This window comes from Podarcis pityusensis, assembly GCF_964106645.2.
Source record: "Podarcis pityusensis genome assembly, chromosome: 11".
NCBI classification, from domain to species: Eukaryota; Metazoa; Chordata; class Lepidosauria; order Squamata; family Lacertidae; genus Podarcis; species Podarcis pityusensis.
The window spans coordinates 47,619,377-47,629,427 of record NC_138036.1 but is presented as its reverse complement, the minus strand read 5'-3'; the positions used below and the strand labels follow the sequence as shown (position 1 = coordinate 47,629,427).

The window sequence follows — 10,051 nt, the reverse complement described above, 5'->3', positions numbered from 1 at the left end:
TGTGTGAAGCAGATGCTCTCTCACTAAACAGTGACCAGTGAACACACAAGCAACTCTTTTGGAAGTGCCACACTCCACAGAGGTTCATTGGAAATTTAAAAGTGCCATTTAGCATTGATATCTTTCACCATGGTGCAGAGGAGGTAAGGACGTTAGCCACATTTTGGCACTGATGTAAACATAACTTATCTCATTGTGAGATAAATTGGTATAAGCAGAGGGCTTGCTGATCAGAAGGTCGACGGTTCAAATCCCCATGACGGGGTGAGCTCCCATTGCTCTGTCCCAGCTCCTGCCAACCTAGCAGTTCAAAATCACACCAGTGCAAGTAGCTGAATAGGTACCGCCGTGGCAGGAAGGTAGACAGCGTTTCCGCACATTCTGGCCCCATGACCCGAAAAGTGGTCTGTGGACAAACGCTGGCTCCCTCGGCCTGAAAGAGAGATAAGTGCAGCAACCCCATAGTCACCTTTGACTGGACTTAACCGACCAGGGGTCCTTTACCTTTTATCTTTTACTGAAATGCTGAAATGATCCTCTGTACCTGTAAGATAGCACAAATCTAAGATGTAGCTATATGTTTCACAGTAAGAAAACTGTAGTTTGGTCCATAGCCAATGAGGCCCCCAGACTCATAGTTTTCTTTCTTTCAAAAAAAGGAGTTAGTTGGACTCCTATATAAAAGTTACAAAGCAAAATGTGCAGGCAAATCTTAATCTCTTGAGCCATTTCTGATTAACAAATGACTAGGAATCTCTGTGGTCCTAAAGAGCTGTCCTTTCCTCCTCCTTCATTTGAGATCAGGTACTGTTGGAATCGGGGGGGTCGTGAAGCCAGCTGGTTCGGCCCCTGCTGGAGCGTCTCCCTCTCAGCCTTGCCGCTGCGGAGATCCATCGACCTCTGCTCTGACATAGATCAGTGACTCAAGCTTGCAGATGAGTACACTTTACTCAGCAGTGTAAACTGTGCAAAAGAAGAGGCTTGAGGCTGTAGACACATACTAAACTACGCATTTATTATACATAAATCAGGACAAAGAAAACATGACATCTCTCCTTGCCGTCTTCTCGGAGAGAGACTAAAAGCAAAAGCAATACAGAGCGGAAGTTCCGCTCACACCAGCAATCTGTGCTGGAATGTAAACGGACATGCGACATGCAACAATCCACATATCTGCAGCAAAAGGTGGAATGGAATCCCAACAGGTACTCCCTATAAATTATTTTCTGCAGATTCTGCAGCAGAGTGCCCAGTCTACCTACAGTACACTAGGACCAGAAAACTCTGTTGGTATCTCTGTACTAGGGCCATGAGGCAAAGTAAGGATCTTACAAGGGCAGCAGATCCCAATGTAGATCTTTACTCCTCACTTCTTCCTGATGCTGATCTTCATCCACCCCTTCTTTCCTGGTGTGGAGGGGGGGGGCACCATCAAGTGGTTCACCTCAAGTACTAAAATGGGCTGGCCCTGCCCTGTATGCACCATCAAAAGAAAATTCAAGGAAATGTCTATTAACATAGATAATATAGTCCAGATATATCCCCAAATCTCAACAATACTTTCAAAAATAATTAAGAGATTATGAATGAGTCTTTCTGGATGTAATAGGACCTTCATATTCTCATTGCATTTAATGGAATACTGCCCCAACACAGACTAGAGACACCCCTTCCTAGGAGCCCCATAAGCCTCTATCCCAGTGAAGCATCATTTACATTGTGAAACACGAATTCCGCTTTGCAATAGTTAACTTCAAGATCTTCCTCTGCTTATGCCTAACAAAATGGTTAAACAGATAAATTCGCTAACAAAGAACTAGATGCATGTCAAACAAATGGAATGCTGTGTGCAGAGGAGTTGAAAACCCGTGCAGATTAAAGAACAAATAACCTTTCCTCGACTTGAGGAATGTTCTGTTTGTCATCCAAAGGCAAAAACTATCTAGCACAAGCTTTGATCATGTGTAATAGATTCTTTCTGACTGGTTGTCAACCTGAAAATTAAAATGCCACATTGGGGGGGAAGCTCACAAGCAGCTCTGGTAAAGAAAGATTAATCATTTGCTCCAACTAATGAAGACATCATCATCCATGTAAATCAAACCAATCCAAGATCATTATCAGCTGAATTTTCATTAGAAATCAAAATGCCTTTATCCACCCATGTAAAATACTAGCATGCAAATGACGGTATCGGCTCTGCCTCACTATTCTGTCTCCAGCAGCAATAATAATCCTGAAACTATCAGATAAACAGGCTTTGCTCATTTTATGAGGCAATACTGAGACAGAAAATGAAAAAAGTGCTACATTCATGAATGCTAAGTTATTCAGATATTTAAATTAATTACATAGTTACAGAATGATTGCTTCCTTTTATCCCCAACCCAAGTAAAAGTCTGGGGGAGGGGGAGCAGATCAAGAAACACAGCTGAGTTTTTATTAATTCCCATCTTCCCCCTACAATTAAACTTTAATCAGTTTCCAAGATTTGGGCACTGTCCAACCCAATGTTTAAATCTCTGATTTCAAAAAGATACATACCGTACTTTTCCGTGTATAAGACTAGGTGTTTTTACTTAAAAATAGGGGGGTAGTCTTATACACGGGGGCAATCTCCCCCCCATTTTCTTAATTTTGAGTCCCCCAAAATAGGGGGCGTCTTATACACGGGGTGTATTATACATGGAAAAATACGGTAAATTTCTGAGAGCACAGGGCTTGGAGCGAGAGGTGTTTTTGAGCAAAGGAAAATGAATATATCTTGCAATGTTAGTAGAGGACTATATATACACCATCAACTTGACCTTTGAAGCACTACACCTAGGGAGAAAGGATTTGCCTACTCAATCCCTTATGCATATATAAGTGTTTTCTTAAAAGATTAAATATCTATGTGCAACACTAAACAGTCCTATGCTTATCACCGCTGCTTGTTTAGAGATCATCTTCCACTGGAAAGACTCCAAGGCATCATCTCCGACAGGATGGCAAGGGAAAGTTTGGGATCTCGCTCTTTCTGAGCATTGAACACAACACAGAAGGGTTGACAGAGACCAAACTAAACGTAATAATGTTCATAAGGTATGGTCCCCATATATCAACTATGTAAACAGAGGAGATGTTAATGACTACCAGCCATTCATGCTTACTTATGGAGAAGCTATGCCAGGGGTTGGCAACCTAAGGCCCAGGGGCCAGATGCGGCCCAATCGCCTTCTCAATCCAGCCCGCAGACGGTCCAGGAATCAGCATGTTTTTACATGAGTAGAATGTGTCCTTTTATTTAGAATGCATCTCTGAGTTATTTGTGGGGCTTAGGAATTCGTTCATTTTTTTTCTTCAAAATATAGTCCGGCCCACCACATGGTCTGAGGGATGGTGGACCAGCCCACTGCTGAAAAAGGTTACTGACCCCTGAGCTATGCAATGGATTGTTGAAATATTCAGTTATTTGACAGTGTGATCTCTCAGTGCTGTTCTTATATGTGACTAAAATAAGCATGTTACACTGTATAGGTTTTGTTAGAATTGAACAATGTTATTTTATTGTTACATAAATAAAATATTATGTTAAAAAAAATTAAATAGAACACTACACAAGCTAAAGAAAAATATTGTGGGAAGCTCTTATCTCTAGATATCAATACAAGACCAGCCAGTCAGTTTCTGTATATAGATTTGTAGTGGGGAGGGTACCATCTTGTCTTTTGCCTAAAGCCTTATATCCATATGGTAGTTGTGCTAAAAAAAACACCCTTTACTTTCAAAGGCAGTCTAGGGTTTCCTCATATATAACAAGGAACACACTTGTTGAAAAGTCAAAGAAGTAAACCTCTCTGTGCTCTGAAAAATGCAAACAACAACTACTACTTATTTTTTTAAGAAGCAAAATGGAAAAGATTTAAGCATCAGGCACCATGTACAGTTATACAGAATAGATAGCCAACAAATTCCTAGAAAAATAAGTTGTTATTATGGCTGCCAGTTTGTAGTGTAATCCTATATATTATTCAGGACTAAGCCCTACAGAGTTCAATAGGACGTACACCCAGGTAAGTGTAAGGATTAGGTAGCCTTAGGTGGCTTCAAAATGAGGTTAGAAACATTCATGAACAATAAAGCTACCAGTGGCTACTATTCATTAGCGCAGCACTAGGATTAAAGGAAGTCTTCCTCTAAAAACCCAGTGTGAGCTCCTGAGTGGAACCAATCTCAATGTGGCTTGCATCTGACTCCAAATCTGGACTAGATGGGCCATTGGGCCTTTCTATGCTCTAAGGTGTCAACTACAAGACCCACTTGCCCAATAAACAATGGAGAGCACACTTTAAGGCTTCCATTTAATCATTTGCAGCCACAGCTTATGTGCCCCACATCTGATGTCACGTGCAGGGCAGATGGACCGGGTTTGGGATAAACAGTTTGTCAAAACAGATTAGAACCGTTATCTGGTCTAATTAGGCCAACAGATTGGAGGTTCCCCACCAGGAACCAAATTTGTCCCCATACACGTTTGCCTAACAGTTTCTAGGATATTTCAAGCATCTATCAAAATGGCGCCCAGCAGATGAAAATCATGTCACAATAAATTTGCTGCTCTTAAAAGTACCACAGGATCCCCCCCCCCAATTGCTGGCTAAAAGTGGCTAGTACAACTACTCTTCTAGAGTATTGCTTATGTGTACTTAATGTGATTTAGGGACAGTTTCAATCTGGGCAAGATTCCTTTCCCCTTCTCACCATCAAACCCCACTCTAAATAAAATTAATAGCTCCCCTTGGACTTGTTAAATTAATTTGATTTGTTTTATGGGATGTGTGTCAATGGTTCACAGTCCATGGGGTCCAGCATTCCCTTTTATAAATAATTCCCTTTTTATGGTGCAATTAGAACTCTGTGTTTGTCTCCTATTCACTCAGAGGTAAGTGTGAAAAATGACCAGTAGTAAAAAAAAGGGGGGAAAGAAAAAGGTTGTTTCCTGTCCTCCATGACACAAGAATCTTTAGACCCCTGAATAGGTGCTACAATGTTATATGTTGTTTTTGTACTGCTGATAGAACATGGCCATTTTTAGAGATGGAAATAAATTACTATTAAAGCAAAGAGTGATGTACAATTGGATTTCCTGCCTCAAAGAGAAAAGCAGCTGCTAAGCTATGATATTTCCCACTCCTGTCAAAAGTGTGAAACATTTTGACCAGATGGCAAAAAGCTGTAATGAAATGAGGCAACGTGAAGGAAGGAAAATGAAAAGAAAAGGAAAAGGAAATTGGGTTGCAGTTATATGTACACTTACATATGAGTAAATCCCATTCAACACAATGAGGCTTACTTCTGAGTATGCATGCATGAGACCATGCTGTTATTTAATTATAAAATATGTGGGGTAAAACCATGGCCACATTTACACCAAGCCAGCGGCTGAATTCTGGAGGCAAAACCATGCTGCCCTGATGGAGGTAGAGGTGTTGTTCTGCTCAATCTGTGATGCTTCAACATTTGGGAAGATTTTAGATAGGCATGTACACCTTCTTTATCAATAGAAACAGTGGAAACAAAGGCACACATACAGCATCATAGCCTACAAGACTCAGGGTTCATCCATTATGTCATTTAAATTGGAAAGTAAGCTTCTTGTACCACCATTAATTCTATGGTGTCCAAATGTTGTTCGTCTCCAAATCACTGCCTTCCCACACTTCTTCCAACCTCAATCTGAATTTCCCCATACCAAGGGTATGGGGAGAAGCTCATTCAAGAGTGAGCCTTCATGCTTATCTATATTCCCTCTGATACAGTTGGCATCCCTTGGGTTTCCTTTGAGCAAGTTATAGTATTTTAAAACTTGCCTGTGTTCTGTCAAGCAAAACCTGCTTGAGCTTCCTCTAGAGAGCCAAGTCATTATGACAGGATTCACAGGCAGGTTTGAACACAACATTTTGCGTGCCAATTAAGTGAATGCTTCTTACATGGCAAATATGAACATGATTTAACATAGATGTTACATCAATTTGTCCTTCACTGTTCCCATCCCAGTGTCTATGGTTGTGTTATTTTGGGCTAAAAAGGAAACATGACTTTCCCCCCTATCTCTTCCAACACTGAATGTTGTTGCACACTAGCCCAATCTCTGAGTGGTGTGAGATTCCATAGGTTCCAGGCTCTTTCCCAGGGTTCAGTTTCTTTGGAATGAGGCACAGCGGAGACTGTGGTGTCTTTATGCTATATGGTTTATTTACACATATCTTCCACCTGAGTTTATGGCGCAGGGATTCACAGCATTAACACCCCAGAAAGTCTTGCTTCTCCCATAGCCACCTCCTTGGATTCCAGAAGAAATCAAGCATGGCTCTCACTCTCTGGCTTCTGCCTGCTCCTAGGCCCAGTCTCACACTTAACTCTGGCTTTTGTCTTTCTCACTACCTACCAGGTGAAGAAGGGGGCCAGCCCATTTGGCCTCTGGCACAGAGCAAGTTCCTTTGTTGTACAATGGCCGTACTTAGGTGGTACTATCTCACAAACGCTAGTTCAACCATGGAATCCTCCATTGGCTTCCTTTTTTTTCTTTTTTTCTTTTTTACAAAACTTAAATTTTATTGGACAGGAAACCGCCTACAGAGGTATAATCCCGAACCATGACACCTCGTCCCACCAGGGTGTACATTTACAAACACAAAGCTTCATTGTACATCATTGCCATGGCACCCAGGAAAGTGACGTCTTCCTGGAAGTTCACGACTTCGTCTCCATTGCAGTCCAGATATTTCATTAATGTCTGTATCTCTGCGTCCTGCAGTTTTGATCCAATGGTCAGATCTTTCTGTATCAACTCCTTCAACTCCTTCTTACTTAGGCTGTTCTTATCGCCATCCTTGCTAGTGTATTTTTGGAAGGTGACAACCAGCAAACCAATAGCTTGGTCAAGAGGTGCTGCCATGGTGAGAGATCAGAAGCAAAATGGTCCAATGCTGAATGGTAGGAAGAGATGGGGAAGTGGTCCTCCACCAGCATTTAACCAAAACTAAACCAGCCCCCAGCTCACACCGATATGTAAGACACTTGGCAAAACAACATCGCATGCTTTCAAGAAAAGTAGTTATTGGAAATACACTGGTGTATAATGTGCTCCTAGATAACACATTCCAATTCCGGTATTTTATCACTGAGTAGAATTATCATGGGTTGGGGGTAGAGAGGAGTGCTGTATCTCTGTTACCTTTGTCATTTTTCTAATTCTGAATACTTATGTAGCCAGAGCTATATAGGATAATATCTACACCATCCATTTAAAGCTCATTTAAAAGACATTTCTTCCCTGCCCCAAATCCTGGGGACTGTGGTGTCTTAAGAGTACTGGGAATCATAGCTCTGTGAAGGGTAAACTACAGTTTCCAGGATTATGGGGATGGGGGGGGGGGAGCCAGGTACTTTAAATGTATGGTGTGGATGTCCTCTATGTTATCCCTCTCTTAAGGTTGTCCCATTTGTTCCGACAAAACTCCTGTGAGAGAGGTTATGTTGAGGCTAGTTCAATGGTTCCTAGAGTGTTTCATGATTGAGCCTCAATGTGAACCCTGGTCCGACTCTAATAGTCTTCCCACCAGATTGCATTGGCTCTTTTCATTACCATTTTATAAGCCAAATGTCTACAAGATAGATCTGTCTTGATGCTTTTACCTGCCAGTCAAAATGAGGAAGGGGGTGAAAGTACGTGCTGCAGATGATTGGAAATGGAGAGGACAAGGAGTGACACGGAAAAGGCGCAAGCTGCATTAAAAATGAGGCTGGTTCTTTCAGAAAATGAAAAAAATGGAGTGATGTGGGAAATCAACTGCCTGTGTCACAAGCTATGATGCCTTGCTTCTTTGCAAGTTTCAGAAATTTGGTGGTAAGCTGCGCTTGTCATACAGTAGTTTAACTGTCAGCAGTATCTAGAGATGACAAAACCACAACTCAGGCATTGCAGGTTCTCAACAGTGGCCAGTTGTTGGGTCAGAATGAAGAGTGAGAGAAAGAAAGAAACTCAGATGTGTGTATCAAACAAAGACCTGTTTTTCATGCTTAACACTTCAAAAAATAACTTGGATTTTCAGTTCTTAGGACCTTTGCTCCTTTGAGGCAGCCAGCAAGCTATGTGGAATGAATTTTAATCAAGACTTGCCGATATCTATCAGTCTATAGCATTTCATAACTCAGATAATACAGAGTCTGGACAGAAATGACAAGCAAGAGAAGAGAAATCTTGAAGGCAAGACAGTGTTTTCTATATCCAGGTCAGACAAGGGTATAAAATGCTTCAGAATGAGCTGTACACTCTGTCAGAGAAATCAATAAGAATGATTTCCCTAAACTATAGGATTTGGATAAATTAATATTTGCAGTCAAGCCAGATGAGCAGTAGAAAAAAAGGAATATTATTTACAGACGGATATAATGACATATCTCCTTGCATAAGCACAACTGATAACTATTTATTACTAACATGTTGCAATGTTAACAAACGTTGATAATATGGAACTGAATAGCATTAACAGGATGAGAAGCAGGAAAACTAATTTGGAGGTGGCATTTTAAAATGTCTACGTGGTCATGATCCTGTAAAGATAAGACGATTTAAGATCTTCTGGTTTTATTGAGGATTCAATATCAGTCCCTACCAGCACCCCAGTTTGTGTTTGAGGTGAAATGCATGAAGATCAGCCAAGTTCAAAAACAAGATTTAGATACAGTATTTCTTGGGGATAGTAGATATTTCTAAGAAAATATCTGTTTCCACACAGAAATTTGTCAAATTCCCATGCCTTTCAGAAGAGAGATCAGGGAATGAATTGGAATATGTGGTAAGAACAGAACTTTTAGAAGATGTTATTCCAGTAACTCATTTTTAACTTCTTTCTGCTTCTTCTCTCTGTGGGTGTGAGGAAGAATAGTTGCTGAGAGAGACTTCTCAGGTCACTGCTGAGGACAGTGGGTGTCATTGTGATCTATCTGAAATGAAGCAGGCAGATAAATATCCCTAAACGTTAATAGGGAGAAACCTGTGCAAGAACTCTTAATAAGGAAGAAGGTGAAAAAGCATGAGATTGTAAATACCGTATTTTTTGCTCTATAAGACTCACTTTTTCCCTCCTAAAAAGTAAGGGGAAATGTGTGTGCGTCTTATGGAGCAAATGCAGGCTGCGCAGCTATCCCAGAAGCCAGAACAGCAAGAGGGATTGCTGCTTTCACTGTGTAGCGATCCCTCTTGCTGTTCTGGCTTCTGAGATTCAGAATATTTTTTTTCTTGTTTTCCTCCTCCAAAAACTAGGTGTGTCTTGTGGTCTGGTGCGTCTTATAGAGTGAAAAATACGGTATATCTTTTCAGTTATATGTTTATGAAAGTAAAATTATTTTGGAATATAAAGAATCTGTACATCTTTACAAAGAAGTTATCAGTCACCTGGAAGAGTTATTTAGCTTCCTAGCTGTAAGCCACTCTGTTTCTTTCCATATCATCAAAAATTATTTATATATACAGTGGTACCTTGGTTTCCGGATGTAATCTGTTTCAGAAGACCGTTTGAGTTCTGAAACGTTCAAAAACCGAGGCACAAAGGGTGGTCTGCAAATTGAATTGAGAAAATTGAAAAACACTCAGTGGAAGCCCTTCGACTTCCAGGGCACATTTGAAAATGGAAGCATTTACTTCTGGGTTTTCGGCATTTGAAAACCAAAACGTTCATCAATGGAGACGTTCGAACCACTGTATATGCGCAATAGTTTGCCCACTTGTGATTCCCATCAACTGGGATCCAGAAGCATGTCATTTCCAACAGTGGAAACAGAACACAGCCATCATGGCTAGTTAGCCACTGACAGGGCAGTGAGAGATTTTACTTTCTTGGGCTCCATGATCACTGCAGATGGTGACAGCAGCCACGAAATTAAAAGACGCCTGCTTCTTGGGAGAAAAGCAATGACAAACCTAGACAGCATCTTAAAAAGCAGAGACATCACCTTGCCGACAAAGGTCCGTATAGTAAAAGCTATGGTTTTCCCAGTAGTGATG

At 40.9% G+C, this 10,051-nt stretch overlaps 1 long non-coding RNA gene and 1 pseudogene across 2 annotated transcripts in view; one reads left to right on the top strand and one right to left on the bottom strand.

Moving 5' to 3' along the window:
• The window catches only part of LOC308458549, a 436,164-nt gene that overhangs the window by 25,520 nt on the left and 400,593 nt on the right, over positions 1-10,051 (top strand). The window lies entirely within an intron of this gene.
• LOC308458853 (protein S100-A6 pseudogene) lies at positions 2,231-6,986 on the bottom strand (annotated as a pseudogene). Its single transcript, XR_013991486.1, has 2 exons — positions 6,638-6,986; positions 2,231-2,242 (listed from the first exon to the last, which is right to left on the bottom strand). The product of XR_013991486.1 is annotated as a protein S100-A6 pseudogene (transcript).